The 15,308-nt window shown below is 37.4% G+C and overlaps 1 protein-coding gene across 5 annotated transcripts in view; it reads left to right on the top strand.

The window, feature by feature from the left end:
• The first annotated feature begins 7,845 nt into the window (after positions 1 to 7,845).
• The window catches only part of LOC129786455 (innexin shaking-B), a 57,514-nt gene continuing 50,051 nt past the window's right edge, over positions 7,846 to 15,308 (top strand). For 3 of the 5 annotated variants that reach the window (XM_055821503.1, XM_055821504.1, XM_055821500.1), the window contains exon 1: positions 7,846 to 8,067. The gene's annotated coding sequence lies outside the window, so the exon portion shown is untranslated. Of the gene's footprint in view, positions 8,072 to 15,308 lie in introns of all 5 variants that reach the window. The other 2 variants (XM_055821502.1, XM_055821501.1) reach the window with 2 other exon arrangements.

Raw genomic sequence — 15,308 nt, 5'->3', positions numbered from 1 at the left:
TTTGCTCTATATATTACAGTTTATATAAAAAAAGTTTTAGTCAACTCTTGCTCTGATTCTTTTACCGTCTTCTCGTCTTTATCATTGTAATGAATCATTTACAAAGAAAGAAAGAAAAAAAAACCCCAAGAAAAGTAATTGATTTATTTCTCTTTATTTATAATAATGATGAGCTTCACAAGAGAAAAGCGCGAGAAAACCACAAAGTATTGAGAAAATAATGCTTCAACAATTTACAGCCCAAATGCTGCGAAGATCAAACAGATGGAAGAGTCTCATCGGTCGATCAAACAAATTATATATTCTGTTTTGTGTTCAATAAAGTCGATCACGCAACAAAAGACCACAAATCAATTTCCGACAATTTTTTTTTTTTGACTTTAACCATCATTATGTGATTTTCATCGCATGGCTATAATATAAAGTCAATCATAACGCGTCCAGTTATAAGAGTTGGTGTCCCACAACGTGTAGAAATTTGTTTATGCGTTGTAATACTATTTGTGAGCAGAATTAGTAGACTTTAATTTTTTTTGTAAAATTTGGCAATTTGATGGATAAAAATGGTCATATCTTTGGTTCTATAAGACCTACAGAAATTTCTTGACTAGTTTTGGAAAGGTATTAAAACAGGCTATAAATTGACATACATTTCAATAATTTTCAAGGTCATCTCCAGAACACAAAATGGCGACTTTTTGTTTTACTAAAACAGTTTTTGGAATTTTTTGTTTCGAAGAAGTGGTTCTAGAGGGTTCTGATGTTTCAAAAAGTTGTAGAGAATTGCAAAACCTTTAATTTGATACTAAGATGAGCAAAATCGATCAAGCAGTTCAGGAGATATGACTCTTAGAACTTTTCAAATTCAAGAATTTTTCAAATGGCTATATCTTCTAAACGGCGACATAGAATTTCTTCATTTTCGGACTGGTGATAGATATTGAGTCAGACTACAACATATCAAAATTTAAAGGAAAACGATAACAGATGTTGGGAGATATTGCCCCTTAAAGTTAGGCAATTTTTGTTTTTGATTTTAGCGCCTCTTGCGGATGTTCTTGGAACTTGAAATGTTCTAGACAGTTGTAGGGCTTCGCAATACCTTTCATTTGATACCAAGATGGTCAAAATCGGTTAAGCCGTTCTCGAGATATATCGAAAAAACACTTTTTGCTTTAGGCCGCCATATTTGCTAAACCGCTTGACCGATTTTCAAGTATGAATTATCGATGAAAACGTCTCACTGAGCTCTACAACATACTAAAATTTCACACCTCTAGCTATAAGGGAAGTGGTTGACAGTATTTCAAAATGGCGGACGGCGGCCATATTGGATTTTGAAAATGCAAAAAAATGAAAATTTACACCCACATTTCTATAGAAAACTTCAAACCGGAAGTCTCTATCTTTTACCGTTCTCGCGTTATAAGGCAAAATGACGACCACCGGCAGGATAACCGGCAGGATAACCGGCAGGATAACCGGCAGGCCGGCCGGATCAAAAATTTTCCACCACCAGTTTTGGAATGTGGGTTGTCTGAAACGTACTCATACCAAGTTTGAGCCCGATCTGAGGTGGTCGGTTTTTCCGACGATTACAATACTTGGTGTTGGCCACGAAGTGGAACACCAACTAATTAAAATATCCCAATGGGTTTGCAATGAAAGCCAAAACTCTGGAGGTGAATACTGCGAATAAATTGTAATTAATTTGTATCCTACCCATTCTCTCTTACTCTTCATGAAATTTATAACCATCCTCTTTAGCAGACGTCGAGAGGAGAGGAAGGAGGGGGATACGAGAAAATAGGGAAACTTTCAATAGCCTCAGGGTGTATTGTGCAATTTGTGCAATTTTCGAGTTTGACCTCCATAAAAATCATTTCAATATGCAAATACAAAATTGTCTCCATACACCATCGCTTTATATTACAAAATGCATACATATAGCGAAGATTCAGAAGGTGGTGCAGCGTAGCGAAAAAAACCACGTTGATGGTCATTATGAACTTTTCAACAAGTCGTTTTTCCCTCGAACAAGCCAAGGTACTCGTAGATGAGGATTTTTCTTCTTCTTAATGTTTTTTTGGGGGTGAAAACACCTGCAAACAATGAATTTTGTGGGTGCAGGTGGGGATGTAAATGGTGACAGAAAAAAAAGGAAAATTATACAAATTGCTGCATGTGGACCTTGACGGAGTGGATAAAAAAGGTCGCCAGTAGCCATGAAAGTTTCTCCAAATGCATTACTTTTGAATGCCTACAAACCCTTAAAAGGAAGAGAAGGTACGAAAAGGAAGGGGAACTTATCAATTTCAAAAAGGAAATTTTTATGTATCCTCTTGTGTATCCTCCTAGACCAGAAGTAAGAGAGAATTCTAAATTAGACGTTTTTATTTTAGAAATTAGGTTTGTGGACATGCGTTTTTATTAGCTTTTCCTCAAATGCAATTTTCCTGCAATTTGCATATTTTACAAAGAGAATTTTATGAATTTGTATGTTTCTGACATAGACTGTACAGTGGTGCTCTGCAAAAAGTCTATTTAATTTTTTTAACTTGGAGTTAGTATTAAGACTTTCCCAAAACGCGGGAAATTACGGTTTTTGGCTTATCAGGGGCTTTATATTAGCCAGCAAATCGATTTTTCTAAATCCTATTTCTCGCTTTAGAGGAGAGTCCTAAAATTAATTCAATATAAATTCGTATTGCGTAGCACCACTGTATAGCATTATATATAGGGTAATGCTCGTAATATGACGCAGTTTCGTTCATTCATTCTTTCTCAATTGAAAGCTAAAATTAAATTATATTATTTGTTTCATTAAATATTTTAATTAGATTGCGATAATTTATTCAAAATATTTTTTTCCCCAAAATTTACCTTATTTTGATAATATTTTTCCATAGAATAATTCATAAACAATAAAAATAATTGATCAAAAACTACCTCACACTAGGCATACTGACCCTATGCACCTATTAATAAATAATGGGCAATAAAGTGCTCAAAGTTATGTATATTTTGTAAATTTAGTATTTTAATTAAATTCGCGCAAATTTTGAATAATATGTACACGCATACGCTCAAAATTTGACGCAGAATTTTAATTTCAAAGGACTTAAATTAATTTTTAATGATTTTGGGGAAATATGTGATTACAAACCAAAATTACAACTAAAAAAAATCAATTTGCGATTTACTCCAAAGTTCAAAAAATAATTAACTTATGTACATACATAATTAGGCGAGTTATGTATAAATTGAGCTTCTTTTGTTCAAAAGTCCCAAACTATCCAATGTCATATATGTATATGAAAAATAAATTAAAAATTTTCAAATTAATTTCATTTGAAATGGTTTTTCAATAAACTCCATTTTTGGGGGGGTTTGCGTCAAAATCTGAAAGGCATAATGCGAACTTTTAAAATGTTCCTCAACTTTTCTTCCAAATGTATTTCACCATTCCTTTTTGGAACACTTACCACATTTGCCACATGTTCTATTGCAGAAACTAGAAGTTATGCGAAGGAAAAGTCTTTCAAGCTAGAGTTCAAAAGTGTCCTCGTGCATGCAAATTTCACCATCAATGCATGCCAAATGACTAGCGCGAAAACCACTTCTAATTAAATTTTTGAGTACTCCGAGTGGCACACATTGGACAAAATCCATAGTTTTGCTCTTAGTGCACCCACCCCGCGTGGCGTTAGGCACCCCCCCTTGTAGGCATAGAGTTACCGCCAAAACGGGACGTAGAGTGATTGCCAGCGCGAAGGGTTGTGCAGAGCTCTAACATACATTCAGTGCAGAGGAAACTCTCTGCTTTCGCATTCACTCCAATTCGTAAAACAGAACAGGGGGGGACCACTCTTCGCGTAATGGTGAGCAAATGCTGTATCTCCATCCTGAAATGGTGAAATTTTTGGTGTGGCACGAACCGGGCGATGGCACATGGGTGTTACATTTGTGTGAGATGGAGAGTGCAAAATTATATAATACATTTTGTATTGTAATGTGCTGCGATAGGGAGCTTTTTCCGCCACACTTTCAAACTACGGCAGCCCCGCGTCAGCCTTTTTCCGGGGTGGCTGGCAACACACCATCATCCCCCAAACCTCGCACCCATTTGCCTTTCACCGCGCACTGTCCGTCTGACGCCACGAAAATTCCCTCTCCACCTTAAAACATACATATAAATATCTATGTATGTATGTAGCATCTCCTCTAAGGAATTGGGCTATATAGATACATAATATAGCATTATATAGGTACAATGTATAATTCAAAGTGATATTTCGGGAAAATGATGAAAATGAAACACACTAATTGTATCCAATATTGTTTTGATAGGCACACAGTAGTGCGGGGGAGTTTAGCAGTTGGTGGGATGCAGAATTTTCCTACTCATTTCACTTCTTCAACCCCTTCCCTGCCCATCATTTATACTTCCGAGAACCCCCAGCTGTGAATCACTGTGCAAATTGTGTGGGTGACTCTGGACGAAAATGTGGTGTGTTTGCTATTGAGAAACCACCCCATCCCCATGCCCACACCCTCAACCGCTCGGCTCTCGAAACAGCCTGCATTAGAAAGTGTTCTTCTTAGGAGGCAAGATATAGTCGGCGATATCCCCCAACTCTCTCGCAAGGAAATTGTACAACTGAAAGTTGCCAGATCGAAAAGTGCCATCCACCCTCGTAATTTGTTTGTGCCATTGTGTTTGGGATGCATCCAAACTTCATCCGTTTAATTCCCTACACCCCATGTCGGCAATACCCGATTTGAGAGAGAGAGAGAACCCCCAAACCACCCCCCATTGGCACACACATGGTGGCATCAACAAGAAGCATGGGTGGGATGTGTGCTTGAACGATAAGCCGTATAATTTAGTTGTACAAACCATTTTCGGACTTCAACATTGTGTACTCCCGCCTGCCGCCCCCGCGCCGCACTTTACTCCCCCAACCACGGTAGTTCGGAAATGTTCTGGCCAGCCCCATTGGAGTCATCCCGAACGGCAGCCAATTCTTGCAAAAATTATCGCAGTAAATGCTTCAAAGTTCTATATATAGACACACATAGAGATTTTGGGAGGGGGTGGGTGCGGGCGAACAAAGTGGGATAAGTACATTGTGGGACATTCTATACCGAAAGAGACTCCTCTTTCTGCAGCAGTGGGTATTATCCGTTGACATATCCCATACTACCACCCCCTCCGGGAAGGCGATGGGATGACGAAGAAAGGGCCAGCAGAGCTTCCTCTATGGATTCTTACGCCTCACAAAATTGTACTTGTCTGCCTTCCTGTGGGGTGGGGAGTTTGGGTGAAGAGTTCAGAGATTCCTCATCTAAATAGATTGGTGGGATTGTGAAAGAGACGTTCAAATTCAATATCTGGATCTTACTAAAGCGAGGGTACAGCGTATATGTGTGTAGTACATATATCGGTAGTAAGGGTAGTGAGGATGTAACGAGAAGGGTGCTTAATTATTGCATTGACGATAGTCTCGGGGTGACGTTGGCCAAAACGCTCCATTTCTTCCCATATCTCTCTGTATGTAGCTAAAAGGGGGGAGGGTTGTGTCCTCCAAACCCACCCCTAACCGGTGCCCCCATTCTCTCACACCCCTATTGCATAGCTTCGCCAAAAAAGAACATCTCTAGTTGCTCTATGACGTCACGTATGGCTCGACATTTTCATTGAATGTGCTTTTCTTGCACTTGGGCCAGAAATGGCAAAAATGAACATTTCCTTGGGAGCACATGTACCCATTCGGCTGCAACAAAGAGAGTTGCATGAGGTACAGGGGGAAAAAAGGAAATCAATGGGTGAGAGATGTGAATATTGCTCCTCTCTCACCCATTTCCCCATGATGAAGTCCCCTTTTGCAATTTTAGAATGCTTCAACCCTCGTGGCTCCAAGATGGAATCGGTTGAGGGAAGGCTAGACTATTTGGTAAAAATTCTCTCCTGCATATGAGGAAAAGTCATCACATAAGAATTTGCACATAGAATAGCTACTATACCACATAAATGTCCTGTGAGCTTTCAAGAAAAAAAAACTTTCCCATTCCACCCCCTACTGCTCATCGGCAAATAATAAAATTTAACTCTTCTTACACTCCTAGGAAATAGAAACTATTTTCTGAATAGAATTTTAATTATATTTTTAGAATTATATTTTTGATCTATAGAGGAAAGGCTCAAAAATAATAATTCTTTACCTATTTTGAATTTCAAAAACTCTGTTTCAAAGTTAAACGTTTATTGAAGCTATTTAATAATAAAGCCTGATCATGAAAATAAATTTATCAAAATCTTGCTGGAAAGCATAGGAATTTTATGATAAAATATGTTGTTCTTCTATTTCATTAGAGTTCTATTCTAATTTATATAAAAGAGTAACGTAAATTCTTATATGTTTCAAAAGCTTATCCCAAAGCTATTTTAGAAAGTTTTTGTTTCGTGGTTTTTCATAAAAAATAAATAAATTTTTTTAGAAAAAATGTAATAAAAGCATATTTTAAAAAATGACATACTTACCTTGTATAAGATTATAAAATAATTGTGAAAAGGTCTTTAATGTTATTTTACGTTGGTACCTGATGAAGGGTAAAAGATTCTTTGAAAGTTCATGCTAGAATTCGTATAGCTATTGAGTTTCAAAAACACTTTAAATAAGTATCTTAGATACATTTTTCTGTGAAATTCTGTGTATTATATTTTTCACAGGTTCATCAAATGTTTTTTAGAAAAATATTTTAATGAAAAATCTTAAGAAGAATTTTTAATCCCTCTGTACGTAATATGTACAAAAAGCTCCCAATAAATGAAATTTTTCCCCCAAAATAAAAAAGTGGATCCCCGCAGAGTTAATTGAAATGGCAAAATACTGCAGTTTTAAATTCTTTTCGCAATCACGGTGTTCCCATTTATGTTCTAAAAAGGCATAACCTTGACTCCACCAAGAAGTTTGTTTGCAAATCGATAAGCAGCGGTGTTGTGTGGTGTCTTAGAAAACTGGGTAGAAAAGTTGAATTGGCGTGACATCAGATAATCGTTAGGGAAATTTGTTCGATATAATTTCTCTGGGTGCATCCATCCAATGCCACCCAAAATGTTGCCGACTCAATGCCCCACTCCGGCAGTGGCAGCCCCCCACCCGCCGCCGCCCCCCGAGCAGGATGCATGTGAGCACACAAACATATACCCCTTCTGGCTCTCATGCATGCAATGGAGAGATGCTTCAGTAGCCAAATGTGAAGGGTAATGTGGAGCCGAGGGTGGTTGTGGCAAAAGACGAAGAAGGCACAACGACATCACATGGAGGAGAACGAGATTCACAGTCAGAGACTTGGCTCTGGTTGACGTCGACGTGGTTGGGAGGTTGCTTTCGGTCTCTGTCTCTCGCAACAGCTGTATATATATGGGAGTAGCAGCATCTCCTCTTCGGGGGATACTCTATACACAAGGATTTAGCCAATATGTATGCTGAGAGAGGGGGATGTGCACGAGGGGTGGAAGATTGGTGGATGATGCAGAAAAAAAGGAGGAAAAGGAAGAAAATCCTAGCGATGAGACGTCCCATCTATACGGAAGCACGGTACAAAGTGAGAGACATCCGAAGCCGCTACCACACAGTGTGTTTGCTCCACAGTATCCCAAACAACCACGCGAAATGATGAAATGCGAAAGACGCGCGCATTTCCAACACTATTCCGCCGCTCATGCCGCCGTAGTATTGAGAGACGCTGGCGTCGTGCTCGAGACGACGGCCGCACACACAAATATAATAATCCACGAGCAGTTGAATTTTTAAATATTTACAGGCCGTCGAGCAACGTCGACGGCGTCGTGAGTGCTCCTACTCTAGTTTGGTGGTTAGTCATATGATGGACGTCGCACGAAATTGTCGCGAGTGAGTGGTGTGTGGATGCATCCGTGATTTCTTTCACTGTTAGTGACACACAAAAAAGCGCCGCGCGATGAGATGGATGCATCCCTCCTGCGGTAGTCCTAATCCGTTGCAGTCAGATTCTTTCTATTGGTGTCGTGCTTGTATTTCCGTGTGTAATTCTTTTTCACCTTTTTTTCAACATTTTTATTTTATTTTACACTTGACGTTGCATTTTCAACTTTTTTTTTACAAAAAAAAAAAAATTTATTTCTCTCTCAATTATATGTGTATTTTTTCTGATATATATTTATATGAAATTTCCCACTCTTTCACTTCAAAAAAATAAAACCAAAAATGCATATTTGGTTCACCTACTTTTTTGATAAATATGTAAAAATATATAACTGAGAAATCCTTTGGAAAAAAAATTAACCGCGTGCAGAAAACAAGAGAGAGAGAAACATCGACAGGACATTAAAATATTATATAGTGTGTGATTTTTTTTTGAAGTATAAAAAAAACTACAAACCACTTTCCCTATATTTTCCGTAGCAACAGCATAAATTTTTATCACGTTTTCAATTCATATACCCCAAGCTAGTTTGTGGAATAGAATTCTGCACATTTGTGCCGCAATATTTCTCCCCAAATTCACACGTCACCTCAGTCTATCGCTTCACCCTTTCCATATGCGAAAGAAACCCTTATAATACAACCTCCCCCACCCCCTGCAACACACAGAAGATGGCCCATCGTCATTGTAACTTCTGGTTAATTAAAAAATTTCGTGAGTCCCCCCCAAAAAAGGAGGAAGAGGAAGAGGTTTTGGCCACCAAAGTACAGAGTGTGCACTTCCTCTCTGAGCACCCCGTGCTCACCCATTAGTGCAGCACCACTGCTAAGTGTGGAATGAGTCGCCTCGACTAGGGTATATGTGTGTGCAGGACGAATGGGAAGGAAGAAGGAAGTATTAAGTGATTTCTTCTTCTCCAAGAATTGGCGTAGTACCTTCCTTTTCGTCCTCCTTCTCCCATCCTTGATCAATTAAATTACACCACACCGGCACCACTATATCGCAACATCATCATCTGTGCATGCGAGAGAAAAGGAAGTGGCCATACCAATTTCCCCAAAAAAATCCCTACCCGCAATCTCCTCTGCTTTGACATCTCTCCTAAAACTCCATACTGCCTGCTGAATTGTGGTGAATGGTATAAAAAATAATTGGTGCAATGGAAAATGAGGTGGAAAAAAAATAAATCAGCGTGATTTAATAATACCAACGTATGAGTTTGCCTGCGAAGAGTGGTGATGGGAAGGAAATTGTGTTACCGCACGAGGACATCATCATCATGGAAAATGATGCAGGAGAATCTCTCACGAGGCATCTTAGCTGGTGTGCGAGAAAGTTAACGTGGTTTTTTCTGTGATCTAAAGATTTTTTTTCTTTCTAATCCAAGGATTTTTTTCTAATCCAAGGATTTTTTGTGATTCAAAGATTTTTGTGAGTTTGTAAATGATTGGTATGGGAATGTGTTGATGCTGCTCATCCCTTTTTTACAACTTTTCCCCACCCCCACCACACTAATTTCCTAATTTACAGATTATATCTCACACTGAAGCATATAACTTTGAGAGAACTTATTACAGTCTCGTGCCAGAAATAATGCAAAGAAGCTTCGGAAAAAATAATAGGGTAACTCACATTAACATTGCGTAAAGAAAATAAGTTTGCTGGGAGATGGAGTAAGCATAAAAGATAAACTTTTTTTTCTTAATTTTTGAAAAATTAAGAATATTAAACACAAATACAAAATTATGATTATTATGCAAAGAAAACTTTTAGATTTTGTTTTTATTTTTATTAAATGTTTAATGATAAAAAAGTTATTTTTTTACACCTAATTTGTCTTGTGTAATTATAGAAAGATTTTTTTTTCATAAATTGCATTATTTCTTGCTCTGATTCCAATTAATAATTAATTAAGAATATCAGATAAAATGTAAGTTCAAAGTAGAAAAAAAACGGGGAAGTAAACTTAAGCTGGGAAATTTTCTACTTGATTTTCTTTTCTCATAATATTACAATTAACTGAAAAAGATACTTTTAAGGTCCTTTATGGAATTATTATTGACGAGAAAATATTTTAAAAATTCTTATTGAATGTATTGTAAAAAAAATCTTTTCTAGCTCCTATTCTTTCAATTTTCCTAACGCTTACTACATTTTGTAGCTTACGCTCTCTCTTACATTTTTATGTGAGTTTCCATAACATGTAAAAAAAAAATAAAACAAAGAGATTTTTTTAATTAAATTTTAAATTAGAAAAATAGAGCTTTAGAAATATGAAGACTTTACTTTATTAATCAAGTTTGGTTCACCTAAGAGGTCTCCTAAAGGATCTTTGAATAAAATTATTTACAAAAGCTCCATGGCCTCAGTGTAATAAAATTGTTATTTTAATTCAATGAGACTTCTAATATTTAAATTTTATCTTATTAAGCTTTTTAAATAATTCTATACTTTTAAAAGTCTCCGATAAAGGTCCACAGGGGGTAAAAGCTCCTCAAATGCATTGAGCATAATTTTTTCAATTTCATCTGAAAAATTTAAATTTATCTAAGGCGCATGTGGAGCATTGGGAAGAAAATTAACTGAAATATATATTATTTTAAATATCGCAATCTGTGAAAATATTAGAATAAAATGAGAATAGAGAGTAGATGATGGGAGAAGTAAGAGCCCAGCTTACAGGGGATAGATAGTATTGCATGGGAAGTCTATGAAATGATGACGATACTGAAGAGCCAACATTCTTCCTTTATCCGGAAATGAAATTCTCACAACAGCCCGAAAATCTCATGACACCACCTCTGAATTATTTAGGTGTCACCCCAAAAAGCTCACCCCAAACCCCCTCGTTCGCAAACAGAGTCGAAGTGGATAAGTAAAGTCACCAGAGAACTTGTGTGATGTCACCGTCAATGCCAATAAACAGACACTTTGGCATCGAACAAATCGTGTTTCTTTATTGTCCTCATCATATACTCGTACGTTATGCGAAGAGGCGTCTCTCTGCAGGCCCACCCTACTTCACAGAGGTATTTTCCCCGGAACTTTTCGCACGAAGCAAAAGTTGTGTGCTTGAATTAATGTACAGCCAGAAGCCGTTTTTTTCTCTAGATACATTTCAAAATATTGTACACAAAACATTTTAATACACAACTTTCAACTGTGGCAGCACATAGAAAACATCCACACCACGAGAACATATGTGAGATTGCGGAGATTAAGGAAAAATCCCATTTTCGAAAAGCCTGAACCATTGCGCTGGCTGCCGCCTTAGCCCCGCGTGCCTTCCCTTTTTGGTTACAAAACCACCCACTCAGAGATGTATGCAAAATTGTTATGACCCAAATTGCCTCAGTCGTACAATTATTCAAATTGAACATAATCAAAATCTCTGCACAGAGCCCAAATATCTACTAAGCATTCGAATCTTCATCCATATTTCCACCAAGAACATGAGGCGAAGAACCAAAAACGCGTCGTATAGCAAAAATACACATTTAGAAGGGAAAATAGTAAAACTAGCGACATTTGTCTCCTCTGTGCAGACAGCTGGCAGCGTTTTAGAAAAGTCATTCGCGGAACAAGAAGATTTTTCCTTCTTTTCCACTCACTGAGCACCACACGGAGGCGCAAAGGAGAGGAGATTTGCGGGGTGTGGGGTGTACCGAAACGGGAAAGAAAAGCATGATAATTTACTATGGCCATCTAACATGAATATATTATTTCATGGAGCTTCGAGTGGAGTCGGAGGAGACACTATATGGAGAAAATCTCTCAAACTATTTGTCTTGTGCTTTCCCTCCTCCCCAAAGAAACCCATCCCATGTAGCTTAATCAAACACATCAAGTGATTAGGCGAGTGTGAAAAAGGTCTCAAATGAATGTTGCGAGAAATTGAGTGAGAAAGATGCTTCACCAAATGATACACAAAATATTGTGGCTCACAGAAAAAGAGAAGAGATGTAATGTGTTAGGAAAAATGTCACTGAATGCATAATTAAGTTCCATAGTTTGCATGTTTTTTTTTTCCTCGCTCACACTGTCGCACTCTGGCAAGTGCTGAAGGATATCCCGCAGCCACAGAGGGGTATGTCATACCGGAAAACCGTGTACCCTTGAACCAAAAATGACGTCAAGTGTATGAGTGCACAAAAAAAAGACATTCCGGATATTCCGCATGAAAGTCGCGTTCAAAACGACGTGAGTTGCAAATGTGGAAAATTATTTTCTCGCATTTCTTCACATTAATAAAGAAAAAAAACTTTTCTCTCCACATTACTCACATTTCTCAGGTCAAGTCTTAGGCGGATTATGAAGCGAAAAATAAAATGCAGAGACGGTGATTAATTGCAAAATCATTTCCCTTTTATAATTTAGGCGTTTTTAATGCACAAAAATTTGAAAATTTAGCTTCCATTTTTTTTTTTCAATGAAACATTTATAATTTAATTGGCGTTGGAGACTGACGTGAAAATTCGATTATTCCTTTAAGGTCCGCGATAATCTAGCGAGCTGATGGAACTAAAAATAATTTTTATGGGTTCTTGATTTGAGCTCAAATAAGACATTTTTGGCAAAAAAAAACCCAACTAAAAATTTACGGTTTTATGTCCTTCCTGATCCTGTGTGTCCTTAAGGATGTCTTTTTGTGGTTATAAAATGATCAGGTATTATAAATACATAGTCTCGTACTAATTTGGACTCAATATTCAAAAAATAACTATAGGGGAACCTGGGGTAACCTACAAAATGCAATATTTTCAAAATCGAGCCTTTGGGTCATGGTATGACCCAATGGTCCTTAAAGGGTTAAGGTGAGTAGGACGGTAAGTCCTTCCGGGAGCGTCAGCAAAGAATCTTTTGAAGAAAAATTAATAAAAGTCGTCTTACTCCTCCTAATTAATTATCCTTCTTTATGAAACCTTTAAACATTTATAAATCCACAAACAATTAAAAATAAATAAACAAATAATCTTTGAAAAGCTCTTGAATAAATTTAAAATTAATAAAATTTATGATATAGCTCTGTTTCATAGACATATAAAAAATGAAAGGTACCTTGTCCCCTCAATGAATACCCCGGTGTTTTCGTTCCATGCTAAAAAGAGCAAGTTCAAATCGTTGTTTCGAACAAATCCTACTCTATATTCTCACCTTTTCCACCCACCCACACCATATGCTGTGTAAGACAGATATTCACACGTAAAATAGGAGATTCATAAGAGAATTGAAAGATATCAGGAAAAACGAGACATATGTTCCAATCGAGTGAAAAAAAAATCCACCTCTCGTGAGGCGGCAACTGTGCAAATAAATACAATTGTGAAATCGATGAGTTTATTGAACCAAACGGGCTTCGTGCACGTGAATGAACACTGGAATAATTAATTGACGGCGCTTTGGCCGTAAATTCTGATAAAAGTTCAATAAACATCGCCTTCAATTTTTGCCCATATCTTTCGGCCCATTTGCATCCTATATACACCCCCGCCCCTCGTCTACAGGCACTCAACTCATCTCTTAAAAACCTCTTTCTGTATTCGTGATGTGTGTGAGGAGATAAATGAATTCAAACACACCGTGTTTCACCTGTCTTTCACATTCACCTCCAATCATTTCATTCATCAGTGCGGCAGGGGTAGCACACTGCCGGAGGGTAGGTAGAAAAAAAAATCCATCCACCCACTCATGGGATGTACGTATAACCTCGTGCGCTGAAGTAGCGGAATCTGCGAAGGGGTGTGAGTGATATGGGGGTGATGTGAGAAGTGAAAATCAAGAATGGATGAAGAATGGCACTTAGATGAGGAGAAAAAACTGGCAAACAATTTGAGTGTTTGGGTAATGGGGATGTTTGGAGCAATTATTAAAATTTTATTTCCTTTTGTCAACTTCACTTTTTTTTGACATACATTTCACATTGGGATCGTGATCACCGGATGCACACATGTTCACCATAAAGCACCCGCTCGTGGGAGAAAGCACCGCAGATCACGTCACTGCTGTGAGAAAGACGTCGTCATGATTTCACAATGCGCCCCCATAACTCTCGGATAAATCCACGTTAAGCCCCCTCCTTAGCCATCGTTATATTAAAAAAAAACCAGAGGCAGATGAATAAGACAGAACAACACTAAAATGGCGAATAAATCACTTACTATGGAACAAATCAAGTGCGGTCTCCTCGCTCACTGAACTCGATGGTATTTCTTCTATAGAGCTACAACTATTGTAAATAATTAAATTTCCTTTGATTCTCTAATATTTTAACTCACCTAAAAATATTTGAAGAGATGGCAAAGGTTTTCTTTAACCGTTTTCTTACGATTGAAATGATAATTTAAAAACATCTTGGTTTTGTATGAAATTATTTCGTGAATAAAACGAGTTCTTTTTTTTAAATTGAAGATTTTCGTTCAAAGAGTCTTATGTACGAGGCATAATGTAAGTCCCCCTCATGTAACCAAAATTGGGTTTTAAATTATTGTAGGAGATCAGTAAAGATTCAAAATAAGCGTGGTCATTTCCCGGAAAAGCGCTGGGAAACCTACGAATTTTCCGGTTTTTGGTGTAACCTATATTGATTTATTTCTCAATTTCTAGCAATTGTAGGATATTGCGATTGGTGTCAAATGAAAGCTATATCAATGCTTAATATTATATATTAAAACCATTTTCCAAAGTGCCCTAGAAGGTGAAAATTGGGAAAGATTTTCCGAACACGTATTTTTCTTTCGCCTACCATTCCCACAATCTTGCATGGGACCACCTGGAACATCCCTCATTTTGTAGCTTTTTTAATCCCCTTTCATTTGGTATTTGCTGGGGAAATCTGCTGGGAAAACTATTTTTTAGTGATTTTCAATGTTGGAAAAACTCACTATTGCCATCTCATCAATATTGCATTAGTTGAAAAGAGACAACACGATTCCTCTTGAAGCTTTCAAAGCTCTTTAAGATAGATCTTTAATGATCCCCTATAATAATTGAAAACCCAATTTTGGTTACATGCGGGGGACTTACTCTATGAAATGCGCATAAGACCCTTTTTATTAGTTTAAAAGAGCAAAATTATTTTTTATTCAATTTCCCCATAAAACGAACGCAAGAGGTTGAAAATCATTTAAATTCAATACAAACGAAAAGAAAAAAGTATAAAGTTTTGTCACAACTTTAAGGACATTTTGAGGAATCTTTAACTTTCCCAAGCATCCCCCCCATCCAGTCAACTTCCTCCGGTTTTAGCATGCGAGAATGATTTTCCTAGACCATGAAAACAGACGCTTTTTTTTTCTTCACTTCAACATGGGCTTTTCTATTTGGAGGCAAAACCCCCC

The sequence above is a fragment of the Lutzomyia longipalpis genome, chromosome 1 (genome assembly GCF_024334085.1).
Source record: "Lutzomyia longipalpis isolate SR_M1_2022 chromosome 1, ASM2433408v1".
Taxonomy (NCBI): domain Eukaryota; kingdom Metazoa; phylum Arthropoda; class Insecta; order Diptera; family Psychodidae; genus Lutzomyia; species Lutzomyia longipalpis.
Note: the sequence above shows the minus strand (reverse complement) of the source record. Positions and strands in the feature narration are given on the sequence as shown.